The sequence below is a fragment of the Octopus bimaculoides genome, unplaced genomic scaffold (assembly GCF_046866305.1).
Source record: "Octopus bimaculoides isolate indiv1 unplaced genomic scaffold, ASM4686630v1 contig144, whole genome shotgun sequence".
Classification (NCBI taxonomy): Eukaryota; Metazoa; Mollusca; class Cephalopoda; order Octopoda; family Octopodidae; genus Octopus; species Octopus bimaculoides.
The window spans coordinates 62,619-79,414 of NW_028315394.1; the positions used below are offsets into that span (position 1 = coordinate 62,619).

Genomic DNA, 16,796 nt, shown 5'->3' on the forward strand with positions numbered 1-16,796 from the left:
ACATTACTAGATTCATAATATATACACACAAGTACATACATTACTCGATTCATAATATATACACACACACATTACTCCATTCATAATACACACACACCTTACTAGATTCATAATATATACACACACACACTACTAGATTCATAATATATACATTACTCGATTCATAATATATACACACAAGTACATACATTACTCGATTCATAATATATACACATACATACATTACTCGATTCATAATATATACACACACACATTACTCCATTCATAATACACACACACCTTACTAGATTCATAATATACATACACTACTAGATTCATAATATATACACACACACTCTCACTACTAGATTTATAATATATACACACAAGCATATACATTACTCGATTCATAATATATACACACAAGCACATACATTACTCAATTCATAATATATACACATACATTACTAGATTCATAATATATACATTACTAGATTCATAATATATACATACATAACTCGATTCATAATATATGCACACACGTTACTCGATTCATAATATGTACACACACCTTACTAGATTCATAATATATACACACACATAGATCACTAGGTTCATAATATACACACACAAGCACACACATTACTCGATTCATAATATATACACATATATTACGCTATTCATAATATATACACATACATTACTAGACATTGTAGACACTAAATTATCATACTTAAATGTTGTAGAAACTTGAAAAATAAAGCTGACAAAGCCAGGATTCGAAATCACAACGTAGATATAGTTTTATTTTATATCTCTTGACCACCAAACAGAATGGAAATTGCAGAGAGTTACCTTCCTTGAAACCAACGCGACAAGATCCAATTGTTCCCTAAGCGAAGCATTTCCAAAATGTAATATTTATTTAATTATCGTAATTAAAAATATTATTTAATTACCTGGAAATAAAAATAATAAAAAATGTGTAGGAAACCCGGTGTCTTTCCGATAACCAGAAAATCGAAAAATACGGGAGGAGTATGTTTAAAAAACAAAAAAAAACGACGCCATTATAAGGCCCCCCCCCCCCCTTAAAAATTTTTCCGGGTTTTGACACTTTAGCGACATCGATTCCCCAGATTTTCTCCAGAAAATTTTCGAGATTTGATGTCGCTAAAGTGTCAAAACCCGGAAAAATTTTTAAGGGGGGGGCCTTATAATGGCGTCGTTTTTTTTGTTTTTAGCTACTCCTCACCTATTGGTTATACTATAAACATTATCGATTTGACATTATTACCTTCCGCGCGCCCCACGATGGGATTTTCTGGATTAAGACTTGTTTTCTTCTTCCTGTTGCAGTCGATTCTTCTTCTTTGCATAATTTTTGTGGTTTTTATTTTATTTATTCAACAAAAAACATCTTTAAATGATTTTTTTTATTCGAAAAAGACTATGTAGACATTCTTTTATTTGTTTTCAGTCAATTGACTGCAGCCATGCTCAGTCAAACCAATTCGACCCCAGGACATACACTTTGTAAGTCTAGTACCGTCTCTTTTTGCTAAACATACCAACATTGGTTGCCAAGCGATGGTGGAGAGACAAACATACACATAGATACGACAGGCTTCCTCCAGGCCTTGATTGGCCTGAGGCTATAAGTAGAAGACACTTTCCCATCGCTTGACAACCAATGTTGGTGTGTTTACGTCCCCCATAACTTAGCAGTTTAACAAGAGACCAATAGAATAATAAGTACTAGGCTTCAGAAGTCCCAGGGTTGATTTGCTCCAACATGGCCACAGTCAAAATAATTCACTACAGCTAGAATCCTTTTGTCCAAAGACGAAAGGGATCAGGACCACACAGCAGGTGGACCCACCAGTCAAATAAAAAAGACAAACACTGTCAGTGGGAGGGTCAATACTTTTTTTTTTTTTTCCTCTCAAAATAGAGTTGAAATTGAAATGATGAAGGTAGAAGGAAGAGGTATGTATACATGATAGAAGGGGGGAGTGATTGGCATGGAGTGGATGGGAGGAAGAAGAAAAAGGACCCTTGACCACTAGTTGCTTCTGCTGTCACCTTCCATCAACCACTTACTAAGGTGCACTTAGACATCCACTAACCCAAACTGCTGTTACTACCACCACAACCAGTTACTATGGTAATGATCCAAGTTGTTAATGGTTACAACAGCTTCTGCTGTGCTTCACACTACTCCCACCACAACTACTAACCTCTCCCTCGCTAGATATAGTGACCAATCAACCCTTCCGTTCTAATTGCTTTGAATAAAGAATGAAAAAAAAAAACAATACATTAAAATGCTAGATATTCCCCTCTAAGACGAGATGGCCATGGTTGGAACACTGCCCCAGAGTTAAAACTACCACTGACTTTTATTACAGAGAAACAAGAGATTTCAATTAAAAGTTACATCCATAACGAGAAAAGAAGTAATTAAGTATGAAGGTTCATTTGAAGAGAACGAACCCAACAAAGGTAAATTAAATGAGAAAAAAGGTTTAGAAATTAAAATAAATTGCAATAGTGGGGGGACAACCTTGGATAGGTTTCAGTGTTATTGACCTCCTCAAGCAACCAGACAATAACTAAGATCACACAAGATTTATATATATACACACAAAACGGGGTCTCTTCCTGCCAAGGGTTCCAGATGAGACTACTTCACGGCAGGTGAGAGCAGCAGTGATCAGACTCTCTCATTGACCAAATGCCACCTATCAGAGGAGGTTCCAAATAATAGTGTAGCACAGGCAACGGTGGTGCCCCAGCATGACCACAGCTTTAAATATGTTTAAAGACTAGAGATATACATGTGCAATGAAGTATGTGTGCACAGAATTTATATACCTCGCACCATGCACACACAATGTAATTCCGTGTGCACTCAAATCTCTCTATCTGTATGCAGCAGCATGTATGTACATGTGTGTGTGTGTATACAGATGCATCTTACCATCTGGCAAAAACAAGCTGTAATTCACGGAGGTCAAATAAGAGCAAAACATATCTAGAGTTGTCTACCCCGTTCGATACTTCAATAGCAAAAAAAAATATTATTTTTTGTGGTGGTGGTCATATTTCTGGGCCAAAAGTCACACACGAAAATATAACATCTTATACTACTATTAATCATCATTATTATTTTGTGTAACATTGAAACACTGTTGGTCGATTATTGTTTTATTTGTTTCAGTCGCATGACTGCAGCCATGCTGGAGCACTGCCTCTCAGTCGAACAAATTTACTCTAGGAATTATTTTTTCTAAGCCTAGTACTTATTCTATCTCTTTTGCCAAACTGCTAAGTTACGGGGGACGTAAACACACCATCGGCTATCAAACAATGGTGGCAGGGACAGACAGATACACTCACATGTACATACACACATATATATATATATATATATATATACACACGACGGGCTTCTTTCAGTTTCTGTCAACCAAATCCACTCGCAAGGCTTTGGTTGGCCCGAGGCTTAGTGGACACTTATTTAAAGTGCCACACAGTGGGACTGAACCAGGAACCATGTGGTTGGAAAGCAAGCTTCTTTACCACACAGCCTGTGCCTGATTAGTGCAAAGAGTCCATGCAACATGCAGTGTGCAGGACAAATACCAATGGTTGCCCCCTCCCCTACCTGTGCTAAAGAAAAGTGCAAAGATGTCTGCAGGAAATTCTGTTCCTTGTACAACAAACAATAAAAAAATCTGCAAATGGTGAATGTTTCGAACCCTTGTAATCAGGATGTTGACATTTCCTAATTAGTTTTGTGTTGTAATTAACCATAAAGTGCTGTTTTTGAAATATGGGGGAGAGGGGGGTCTCAGTGTGTGACTTTGGGCCCATCCTGTATTTTGACAGATTCAAAGCTAGCAAGGGAAACAGACTTACCTACCCATAAAGCACCTTTTGTCTGACGCTCTGCCGATTCAGAGACATGACAGTAGTAGTAGTAGTAGCAGTACTTGTGGGTGGTGGTCGTCGTCGTCGTCAAAGTAGTTGTAGCAACAGAATTTAGAAAGATATTAGAAATAAGGAGGGAGGGAGGGATGAGGTGACAATCATGAGTTTCCTGCCCTGAAATTATCAGATTTAAAAATGCGACTGAAATATTGTTAATAGTAAAGCTGTGGTGGTGAAAAAACAAACGAAAAAAAAAAAACAGTAACCATGACGACATTACAGACTCCCCCAACACATACATACTGAAGAGGCAGAGAGAGAGAGAGAAACGGGGGCAGTTATGATGGCTAAGGAACTAAATGAAGGGACAACAGACCTACCAGACTATCTAATAGGAAAACATTGAGCACACACAAACTCCCTCACTTTGGTGGGGAGAATAAGGAGAGTTTAGCTTAACCTGGGGCCCAATGAGTTTGATAAGAGTAACAAGAAATCATTATTATTATTATTTTATTTCACTCCATTTTAGAAAAACTGAAACACGTCTTTGACAATTCCGGAGCACATTGGACTTGTTTTTCAGTCTGGTTGCGATGGTGCAACAAAACAGAACAGAACAGTTGTGGACATCTCCAACCAAAAGCATCGTGAGAAAAAGCAACATCGCATACAACGGCCGGTCAATTTGTTCGAGAAGTTCATGCAATACGGTGTGCCCAACACATAGCAAAGTGGACCCCTCACCACCGAGATGTCTCTGTCAGAAAGAGGCTTTAAAAAGAAATAAAGTCCAAAGAAATTCGTGCACACATTGTCACAGGGAGTTGATATTCCTCACACAACAATGCAACGAAGAATAAAAGCTACAGACATTTGCTAATTTGTTTTGCTTTCTAATTAAATATAAATGGGTTGTTTTTGAAATGTGCAATAGAGATATTAGAGTCTTAATCTTGGCACATGACCTTTGGCCCCCCCAACTTGTATATATTTTTACAGAAAGACGCATGCACACACACATTTTTAAAGATGTCCCGCTCCCCAGCCCCATTATTCCAATACAACTTTGCTAAAACCTTACTGTATGGTGCGGTCAGCTACCATTTATGAAGGAAAAATATTATTACACCAAGCTGATAGTGAGAGAAAAGGACAACACCAGCACTGCCGCCACCACAGCAGAAAAGAAATTTGGCAGATGACGTCTATGTGCACGAGCGTGTCTATAAATGGTTAAGGAGAAGCAGCAAGGGGTCAGAGGTTGTGGTATGATGGGGAGGAAGAGGAGGAATAAGGAAGAAATGAAAACAGGAGGCAAGAATGTTGGAAGGGAGATTAATAAGAATAATAATTATTGTAATTTCAATAACATCATCAGTACAAATATAAGCAGGCAGCTAACTCCCCTTCTCCTCTTCTTCTTCTCTCAGTCTGTGTATATATGCATGCGTATATGGACATGTTGTACACACACACGCACATACACATTTATGTAATGTATACCCCCCCCCCCCCCGGCCCATCAGGAATCACTGCAGAGATGCTCAAAATATCTGGCAGTGTTGGCTACAGCCTAGTCACCCGTATTACGAACCAGGTGATACACGAAGGAGTCATACCCTATGACTGGTGCAGCAGCATCATAGTCAACTGCTACAAAGGTAAAGGGGACGCTTTAGATACTAATAATTACAGAGGCATCAAGCTGTTAGATCAGGTTATGAAAGTTACAGAGAGGGTCATAGCCCAACTAATAAGGGAGCGAATCAATTTAGATGAGATGCAGTTTGGGTTCGTGCCAGGTAAAAGCACTACTGATGCCTTATTTCTAGTGAGACAGTTGCAGGAGAAATACCTAGCTAAAGATAAACCTCTGTACCTGGCTTTCGTTGACATGGAGAAAGCCTTTGACAGGGTCCCCCGATCCCTTATCTGGTGGTCAATGAGGAAACTTGGGATAGAAGAATGGTTAGTGAGAGCTGTGCAAGCCATGTACAGAGATGCTGCCAGTAAGGTGAGGGTTGGAAATGAGTACAGCAATGAATTCCGGGTAGAGGTAGGGGTCCACCAAGGTTCCGTCCTCAGCCCCCTATTATTTACCATAGTCCTCCAGGCAATCACAGAGGAGTTCAAGACAGGTTGCCCCTGGGAGCTCCTCTATGCTGATGACCTTGCCCTAATTGCGGAGTCACTATCAGAACTAGAGGAGAAGTTTCAGGTGTGGAAGCAAGGTCTAGAATTGAAGGGCCTTAGAGTCAACCTAGCTAAAACCAAAATCCTAATAAGTAGGAAGGTAGATAAAACACAAACCCCTTCAGGTAGATGGCCCTGCTCAGTATGTAGAAAAGGAGTAGGTAGTAACTCTATAAGATGTACCCGGTGCAAGCTATGGACACATAAGAGGTGCAGCAACATCAAAGGCAGGTTAACTAGCAAGTTAGTTTTTGTTTGTGGCAGATGTTCAGGTGCAATAAAGACTGCAAACAAACAGGAAACAACTTCTATCTCATTCCAGGGTGAAAAACTAGAGGTAGTCGATAGCTTCCGCTATCTGGGCGACCAAGTTAGTAGTGGGGGTGGGTGCGCTGAAAGTGTAGCTGCTAGAATAAGAATAGCCTGGGCAAAGTTTAGAGAGCTCTTACCCCTGCTGGCGACAAAGGGACTCTCACTCAGAGTAAAAGGCAGACTGTATGACGCATGCGTACGAACAACCATGCTACATGGCAGTGAAACATGGGCTGTAACTGCTGAGGACATACGTAAGCTCGCAAGGAATGAAGCCAGTATGCTCCGTTGGATGTGTAATGTCAATGTGAATACCCGTCAGAGTGTAAGTATCTTGAGAGAAAAGCTGAACATTAGAAGCATCAGTTGTGGCGTGCAAGAGAGACGATTGCGCTGGTATGGACATGTGGTGAGAATGGAGGAGGATAGCTGCGTGAAAAAGTGCCACACCCTAACAGTTGAGGGAACCCGTGGAAGAGGTAGGCCCAGGAAGACCTGGGCTGAGGTGGTGAGGCAAGACCTTCGTACATTGGGCCTCACCGAGGCGATGACTACGGACCGAGACCTTTGGAAATGGGCTGTGCGTGAGAAGACCCGGCAAGCCAAGTAAGATCGTTGCCAGTGCCCCTGGACTGGCTCTTGTGCGGGTGGCACATGAGATGCACCATTTTGAGCGTGGCCGTTGCCAGTACCGCCTGACTGGCTCCCGTAGGATTTTCGAGCGAGATCGTTGCCAGTGCCCCTGGACTGGCTTGTGCGGGTGGCACATAAAAGACACCATTTCGAGCGTGGCCGTTTTCGTGCGGGTGACACGTAAAAGCACCCACTACACTCTCTGAGTGGTTGGCGTTAGGAAGGGCATCCAGCTGTAGAAACTCTGCCAAATCAGACTGGAGCCTGGTGTTGCCATCCGGTTTCACCAGTCCTCAGTCAAATCGTCCAACCCATGCTAGCATGGAAAGCGGACGTTAAACGATGATGATGATGATGATGATGATACCAACATCTATGTGGAAAAGCTGCAAAGACAAAGAAAAAAAAAAAAAAAGAAAAAAAGATTAGACAATAAAACCACAAATCCCGAAAAAGACAAAATAACAATACAAAATAGATAAATTCTATCCTCATTTACCATCCATTTTGTCTGCTGGCATCGGCTGGACATCTTGGGAGCAACTGGGCAAGGCCAGGAGCCACACCATATAAATAAATATATATATATATATATATAAATAAATAAATAAATAAAAATATAGATAAATAAAAAATATATATATATAAATTAATAAATACATAAATAAATAAATGAATAAATATATAAGTAAATAAATAAATAGTGTTCAGGATGCTTTTTACATTACCACCATGGAACCGGGCAAGGCCAGGAGCCACATTATTCTGGATACAAGGAAATGATCCAGAATTACAAACTGATCATCCACTAATATGTGCAACTCTATATTAAAACTTTCTTGTGTACCCAACCCAGTATTAGCCAATATACATCATTCCCAGTGGTGCATTTATTTCGAGATGCTCTGTATTGAATAACTCAGTTATCATTCAGCCAGTTTTAGGAACAGAACGTGACTAAGGTATGGTGGGAGATTTTAATTGAGAACTTCTAAAAACAACACAACATTTGTAGTTGGAGCCAGAGCCAGTTTCAGCCGGGTTGGTAACGAAAATTCAATCTTATAATAATTCTGCTTCTTCCTCCGTTACTCAGCCCATTCGTGAGGCTGTCATGTGATTGGCTGAAGTCGGGGAGGCTGCGAGTGAAACGTGGAATTCTTTTTAACTCAGTCTTATTCCTTAGTTATTTCGTCTGACTGTAATGCCTTCTTCATGTGATTGGTTGAAGGGAAAAGTGAAGAACAAGAGAGAAAAAGAGGGGAAGCGTGAGAGAGAAGTTTATAAAATTGTGAATAAAGCATCATCATTTAATTCTGCTTCCCATGGACGGTTTGACTGAGGACTGGCAAGCTAAGAGGCTGCACCACGCTCAAATTGATTTGGCAAGGTTTCTACAGCTGGATGCCCTTCCAAATGCCAACCGCTTTACAGCAGGTGTGTGAAATGGGCTAAAAAGCATCATACAACGTGGAAGACAATTGGAGATTTCTGCGGGACAACCTGTTGAAAGCCACCGACCAGATTTGTGGGTGGTGTAAGGTCCCCTCCCAACCCAGAGTAACGTGGTGGTGGAACAAGGAGGTAGACATGGCTATTAGACAAAAGAAACAGGCTTGGAAGGACTGGAAGAACGGTGGTAGCAGGGAATTGTACCAATGTGCCAGAAGGGAGGCTAGGCGACAGGTTTATTTAGCCAGAGGGGAAGCAGATAAGGAAAGATTTGCCAATGTTCTGCGCCGTGAGGACCAAAGACTCGAGGTATTTCGTGTTGCAAGACAGTGTAGGAGAGAGAATAGTGATGTTGTAGGAGAGAAATGTGTTCGCATGGATGATGGTACGCTTGCACTAAATGAGGCTGCAAAGAAAGAGGTCTGGAGATGCCACTACGATAGATTGCTTAATAAAGAGAATGAATGGGAGAAAGAGAGCCTGCCGTATGTCGACCCAATAGAGGGACCAGCTATCCGAGTTGATAGTACCAGGGTAGATAAAGCAATTAAGAGTATGAAGACCGGGAAAGCTCCCGGCCCATCAGGAATCACTGCAGAGATGCTCAAAATATCTGGCAGTGTTGGCTATAGCCTAGTCACCCATATTACGAACCAGGTGATACACGAAGGAGTCATACCCAATGACTGGTGTAGCAGCATCATAGTCAACTGCTACAAAGGTAAAGGGGACGCTTTAGATACAAATAATTACAGAGGCATCAAGCTGTTAGATCAGGTTATGAAAGTTACAGAGAGGGTCATAGCCCAACTAATTAGGGAGCGAATCAATTAAATGAGATGCAGTTTGGGTTCGTGCCAGGTAAAAGCACTACTGATGCCTTATTTCTAGTGAGACAGTTGCAGGAGAAATACCTAGCTAAGGATAAACCTCTGTACCTGGCTTTCGTTGACATGGAGAAAGCCTTTGACAGGGTCCCCCGATCCCTTATCTGGTGGTCAATGAGGAAACTTGGGATAGAAGAATGGTTAGTGAGAGCTGTGCGAGCCATGTACAGAGATGCTGCCAGTAAGGTGAGGGTTGGAAATGAGTACAGCAATGAATTCCGGGTAGAGGTAGGGGTCCACCAAGGTTCCGTCCTCAGCCCCCTATTATTTACCATAGTCCTCCAGGCAATCACAGAGGAGTTCAAGACAGGTTGCCCCTGGGAGCTCCTCTATGCTGATGACCTTGCCCTAATTGCGGAGTCACTATCAGAACTAGAGGAGAAGTTTCAGGTGTGGAAGCAAGGTCTAGAATTGAAGGGCCTAATAAGTAGGAAGGTAGATAAAACACAAACCCCTTCAGGTAGATGGCCCTGCTCAGTATGTAGAAAAGGAGTAGGTAGTAACTCTATAAGATGTACCCGGTGCAAGCTATGGACACATAAGAGGTGCAGCAACATCAAAGGCAGGTTAACTAGCAAGTTAGTTTTTGTTTGTGGCAGATGTTCAGGTGCAATAAAGACTGCAAACAAACAGGAAACAACTTCTATCTCATTCCAGGGTGAAAAACTAGAGGTAGTTGATAGCTTCCACTATCTGGGCGACCAAGTTAGTAGTGGGGGTGGGTGCGCTGAAAGTGTAGCTGCTAGAATAAGAATAGCCTGGGCAAAGTTTAGAGAGCTCTTACCCCTGCTGGCGACAAAGGGACTCTCACTCAGAGTAAAAGGCAGACTGTATGACGCATGCGTACGAACAACCATGCTACATGGCAGTGAAACATGGGCTGTAACTGCTGAGGACATACGTAAGCTCGCAAGGAATGAAGCCAGTATGCTCCGTTGGATGTGTAATGTCAATGTGAATACCCGTCAGAGTGTAAGTATCCTGAGAGAAAAGCTGAACATTAGAAGCATCAGTTGTGGCGTGCAAGAGAGACGATTGGGCTGGTATGGACATGTGGTGAGAATGGAGGAGGATAGCTGCGTGAAAAAGTGCCACACCCTAACAGTTGAGGGAACCCGTGGAAGAGGTAGGCCCAGGAAGACCTGGGCTGAGGTGGTGAGGCAAGACCTTCATACATTGGGCCTCACCGAGGCGATGACTACGGACCGAGACCTTTGGAAATGTGCTGTGCGTGAGAAGACCCGGCAAGCCAAGTAAGATCGTTGCCAGTGCCCCTGGACTGGTTCTTGTGCGGGTGGCACATAAAAGACACCATTTCGAGCGTGGCCGTTTTCGTGCGGGTGACACGTAAAAGCACCCACTACACTCTCTGAGTGGTTGGCGTTAGGAAGGGCATCCAGCTGTAGAAACTCTGCCAAATCAGGCTGGAGCCTGGTGTTGCCATCCGGTTTCACCAGTCCTCAGTCAAATCGTCCAACCCATGCTAGCATGGAAAGCAGACGTTAAACGATGATGATGATGATGATGATGATATATATATATATATATATATATATATATATATATAAACATACATACATACATGTGTGAGCATGTATTGTACACGCCAGTAATCTAAAAATGTATTCCAACAGACAAGGTAACTCTCATGGAAGTAGGCAACCGAAATATAATGCTTTCAAAAACTAAACCTTTTCCAGGTGTCTTTGGACAAACTTAATCTTCTTGAGACGAAGAGACTCTTAAGGAACTGAGAGAGATGAACACGAATTTGAGACTTTTGATTAGCAACACTGATGAACTCACTCGCTCCACACAAGAGGAAAAGAAGAGAAAGAACAATCCCTGCAACAGCTCAATCAACATTTGTCCAAATTATGCACCACTCTTCATTCTTTACCACATAATAATTGCTTAAATGAAAATCCACCTAAAGATGATACACAAGATAGAAGCCCATCCCCCTCCACTATCAATTAAAAACCGCATTATACACATATAGAATGAAAAACTTAAAGCCAGAAAGGTTACTTTCTGGAACATCATCAAAAACAAGCACAAGGCAGAAATTTATGAACACTGGTTAAATTCTGCCTCATAAACTCCAAATTAAACGTATTCCAAACGAACAGGACCAACAAAGACAATTATGGGAGAAACTAACACTTGGAAAACATGAAGACAGAAATAGAACTGCTTAAGCTTAGAGCGCTGAGCAATGAAGAAAAATTGAAGAACATAGATGAGGAAATCTACAACGAATTAAAGAAACATTGAGATGGTCAACGCTTGGAAAGTGTCTTTAAACTGTGGCAAACAACTTGTGAAGCTGAAGAAACAAACTCGCTACAAGGCTGGCAAAGACAAAGCAATTTGTTTATTAACTACGAAACACAGTTCATCGTAGAAAAGGCATCGGATAAGCCCTTGCTGAAGGAAGATAAAGCAAAAACATACACAGAAATGAACCCAAGCTTATCGAACACAAACCAGAGACGGACAAGGGGAGGCAACTCCACCGACCTTACATCCCCAAATAACTTAGAAACAACAATCAGGAATTCAGCCGACAACAGAGAATCTGGACGGAATCTTCTTGGCATCCTACAAAGAAATCAAAGGTTCCATGGAAACGTCGAGACGAAGCAAAACTTTTGCGAACCAATCCACCCCCCATCATCTCACAATAAATGGAAGAATTTACCTTCGAGACTTGGTTACTTCGATCAGAGAGGGTGGGTCGATTCTGGATTGTCGAATGCTTTTCATAGACTTCGTTTAAATATATCTTGCTAGACATCAATCCGTCCCTTGTCACACTCAATCAGTAAAGCTAGCTGCGTGTCTTTAGCCGCAGGTATACGTACGAAATGTATGGGGTTTTTTTTCTCATGTTCCTTTCTTTCTTTTACTTGTTTCATTCATTAGACTGCACCCATGCTGGAGCAGCGCCTTAAAGTTTTTTTTATATAATATATACTAGCCTCCCTCTTTCACACGATGCTACACACAGCATATATGTTTGTATATATATATATATACACCAGCTGCCTTAACTCGTACAAGTCAGTGGATCAGTGGGTATAAGCAGGTGTGTGAAATGGGCTAAAAAGCTAGGTTCATCTGTCACATGGGTCCTCTCGCAACATTTATACTGTCCACTTAGGATACACCGACCTAACCTCTGGCCAGAACCTAACGCCAATTTCCCTGAACTCTTGCGGGGTCACCATGTCTGTCCCAAGCGAAAGCCCGAAAGCAAAAGTCATACGCACTAGTTGTCCTTCTGCTCACATGTCTGTCTTACTTGCAAGGCCCCTTGACCGTTCATACGTCATCACTTACCTTATACTTCCAGCCTATCCCACCATCTTTGTCATATATTATGTGTAGTAAGAGGCTTGCTTCCCAACCACATGGTTCTGGGTTCAGTCTCACTGCGTGCCACCTTGAGCAAGTGTCTTCTGCTATAGTCTCAAGCCGACCAAAGCCTTGTGAGTGGTTTTGGTGGATGGAAACTGAAAGAAGCCCATCGAATATATATATGTGTGTGTGTGTCTCCTCATGTCTGTGTGTCTGTCTCCCATCACTGCTTGATAACTGGTGTTGGTGTTTATGCTCCTATAATCTAGCAGTTCAGCAAAGCAGACCAAAATAAGTGCTGGATTCGATTCATTCGACTAAAACAGAATTTTTCAAGGCCATCACTTAGGGGCCGGTGTCGGTTTTTTGACATCCCTATAATGTAGTGGTTTTGTAAAAGGAGATTTATAAAAAAAAGAAAGAAACACCTCCTGTGTTCATAATGTCTACATACATACACACTCACACAAACATGTATATGGGCATACACACACAAACATATATGTGCATGTACGTACTCATATGTATACACATATCCACACTCCAAACACTATTATGACAACTTACTGATTGTCCTATCTATATACATATATAAATAATGCTATATTTACCTAATATTGAGGTTTCATTCTTTTGTTGTCACTTTATTATTATCATTGTATATATATATATATATATATATATATATATATATATATATATATATATATATATATATATATATATATAGGATCTTTTTTAAAACGGGGGCCACATTTTTCATTAATGTTTTACGTAGTGTTTTTGGTACCGAAAGACTTTCAAACTTCGTATACTTATCTATTTTATGTTGTAGAACAGAAAAATATTTTTGTATTCGAATTTATTTCATGTAAAAAATTGTCTTATTTCGATAATTTCAGCCAATCACTGACATCCATTCAGCAGATATACATTAAGTGCCGACTACATAAACAAACGATTCTTCGTTTTATTTGCTTTTTTCGTTTTAAATTGGGAAAGCGCTTTACCGTGTGGGAAAGCGTTTTACCGTGTGGGAAAGCGCTTTACCGTGTGGGAAAGCGCTTTACCGTGTGGGAAAGCGCTTTAACGTGTGGGAAAGCGCTTTACCGTGTGGGGAAGCGCTTTACCGTGTGGAGAAGCGCTTTACCGTGTGGGGAAGCGCTTTACCGTGTGGGTAAGGGCTTTACCGTGTGGATTCACCGTGTGGAGAAGCGCTTCACCGTGTGGAGAAGCGCCTCACCGTGTGGGGAAGCGCCTCACCGTGTGGGGAAGCGCCTCACCGTGTGGCGAAGCGCCTCACCGTGTGGCGAAGCGCCTCACCGTGTGGCGAAGCGCCTCACCGTGTGGCGAAGCGCCTCCCCGTGTGGCGAAGCGCCTCGCCGTGTGGCGAAGCGCCTCGCCGTGTGGCGAAGCGCCTCGCCGTGTGGCGAAGCGCCTCGCCGTGTGGCGAAGCGCCTCGCCGTGTGGCGAAGCGCCTCGCCGTGTGTCGAAGCGCCTCGCCGTGTGTCGAAGCGCCTCGCCGTGTGGCGAAGCGCCTCGCCGTGTGGCGAAGCGCCTCGCCGTGTGGCGAAGCGCCTCGCCGTGTGGCGAAGCGCCCCGCCGTGTGGCGAAGCGCCCCGCCGTGTGGCGAAGCGCCCCGCCGTGTGGCGAAGCGCCTCGCCGTGTGGCGAAGCGCCTCGCCGTGTGGCGAAGCGCCTCGCCGTGTGGCGAAGCGCCTCGCCGTGTGGCGAAGCGCCTCGCCGTGTGGCGAAGCGCCTCGCCGTGTGGCGAAGCGCCTCGCCGTGTGGCGAAGCGCCTCGCCGTAGGGCGAAGCGCCTCGCCGTAGGGCGAAGCGCCTCGCCGTAGGGCGAAGCGCCTCGCCGTAGGGCGAAGCGCCTCGCCGTAGGGCGAAGCGCCTCGCCGTAGGGCGAAGCGCTTCGCCGTAGGGCGAAGCGCTTCGCCGTAGGGCAAAGCGCTTCGCCGTATGGGAAAGCGCTTCGCCGTATGGGAAAGCGCTTCGCCGTATGGGGAAAGCGCTTCGCCGTAGGGCAAAGTGCTTCGCCGTAGGGCAAAGTGCTTCGCCGTAGGGCAAAGTGCTTCGCCGTAGGGCAAAGTGCTTCGCCGTAGGGCAAAGTGCTTCGCCGTAGGGCAAAGTGCTTCGCCGTAGGGCAAAGTGCTTCGCCGTAGGGCAAAGTGCTTCGCCGTAGGGGAAAGTGCTTCGCCGTATGGGAAAGTGCTTCGCCGTAGGGGAAAGTGCTTCGCCGTATGGGAAAGTGCTTCGCCGTATGGGAAAGTGCTTCGCCGTATGGGAAAGTGCTTCGCCGTATGGGAAAGTGCTTCGCCGTATGGGAAAGTGCTTCGCCGTATGGGAAAGTGCTTCGCCGTATGGGAAAGTGCTTCGCCGTATGGCAAAGTGCTTCGCCGTATGGCAAAGTGCTTCGCCGTATGGGAAAGTGCTTCGCCGTATGGGAAAGTGCTTCGCCGTATGGGAAAGTGCTTCTCCGTATGGGAAAGTGCTTCACCGTATGGCAAAGTGCTTCACCGTATGGGAAAGTGCTTCACCGTATGGGAAAGTGCCTCACCGTATGGCAAAGTGCTTCACCGTATGGGAAAGTGCTTCACCGTATGGGAAAGTGCTTCACCGTATGGGAAAGTGCTTCACCGTATGGGAAAGTGCTTCACCGTATGGGAAAGTGCTTCACCGTATGGGAAAGTGCTTCACCGTATGGGAAAGTGCTTCACCGTATGGGAAAGTGCTTCACCGTATGGGAAAGTGCTTCACCGTATGGGAAATTGCCTCACCGTATGGGAAAGTGCTTCACCGTATGGGAAAGTGCTTCACCGTATGGGAAAGTGCTTCACCGTATGGGAAAGTGCTTCACCGTATGGGAAAGTGCTTCACCGTATGGGAAAGTGCTTCACCGTATGGGAAAGTGCTTCACCGTATGGGAAAGTGCCTCACCGTATGGGAAAGTGCCTCACCGTATGGGAAAGTGCTTCACCGTATGGGAAAGTGCTTCACCGTATGGGAAAGTGCTTCACCGTATGGGAAAGTGCTTCACCGTAGGGCAAAGTGCTTCACCGTATGGGAAAGTGCCTCACCGTATGGCAAAGTGCCTCACCGTATGGCAAAGTGCTTCACCGTATGGGAAAGTGCTTCACCGTATGGGAAAGTGCTTCACCGTATGGCAAAGTGCTTCACCGTATGGGAAAGTGCTTCACCGTATGGGAAAGTGCTTCACCGTATGGGAAAGTGCTTCACCGTATGGCAAAGTGCTTCACCGTATGGGAAAGTGCTTCACCGTATGGGAAAGTGCTTCACCGTATGGCAAAGTGCTTCACCGTATGGCAAAGTGCTTCACCGTATGGGAAAGTGCCTCACCGTATGGGAAAGTGCTTCACCGTATGGGAAAGTGCTTCACCGTATGGGAAAGTGCTTCACCGTATGGGAAAGTGCTTCACCGTATGGGAAAGTGCTTCACCGTATGGGAAAGTGCTTCACCGTATGGGAAAGTGCTTCACCGTATGGGAAAGTGCTTCACCGTATGGGAAAGTGCTTCACCGTATGGCAAAGTGCTTCACCGTATGGGAAAGTGCCTCACCGTATGGGAAAGTGCTTCACCGTATGGGAAAGTGCTTCACCGTATGGGAAAGTGATTCACCGTATGGGAAAGTGCTTCACCGTATGGCAAAGTGCTTCACCGTATGGGAAAGTGCTTCACCGTATGGGAAAGTGCTTCACCGTATGGGAAAGTGCTTCACCGTATGGGAAAGTGCTTCACCGTATGGGAAAGTGCTTCACCGTATGGCAAAGTGCTTCACCGTATGGGAAAGTGCTTCACCGTATGGGAAAGTGCTTCACCGTATGGGAAAGTGCTTCACCGTATGGGAAAGTGCTTCACCGTATGGCAAAGTGCTTCACCGTATGGGAAAGTGCTTCACCGTATGGGAAAGTGCCTCACCGTATGGCAAAGTGCTTCACCGTATGGGAAAGTGCTTCACCGTATGGCAAAGTGCTTCACCGTATGGGAAAGTGCTTCACCGTATGGGAAAGTG

The 16,796-nt window shown here is 44.0% G+C and overlaps 1 long non-coding RNA gene across 3 annotated transcripts in view; it reads left to right on the forward strand.

Moving 5' to 3' along the window:
- Window positions 1–4,793, forward strand: part of LOC149129134 (uncharacterized) — a 29,550-nt gene extending 24,757 nt beyond the window's left edge. For 2 of the 3 annotated variants that reach the window (XR_016240411.1, XR_016240412.1), the window contains exons 4-5: window positions 2,391–2,484; window positions 4,448–4,793. This is a non-coding gene — a long non-coding RNA (uncharacterized LOC149129134). Of the gene's footprint in view, window positions 1–725; window positions 894–1,459; window positions 1,516–2,390; window positions 2,485–4,447 lie in introns of those variants that run through there. The other variant, XR_016240413.1, reaches the window with a different exon arrangement.
- Window positions 4,794–16,796: the final 12,003 nt, after the last annotated feature.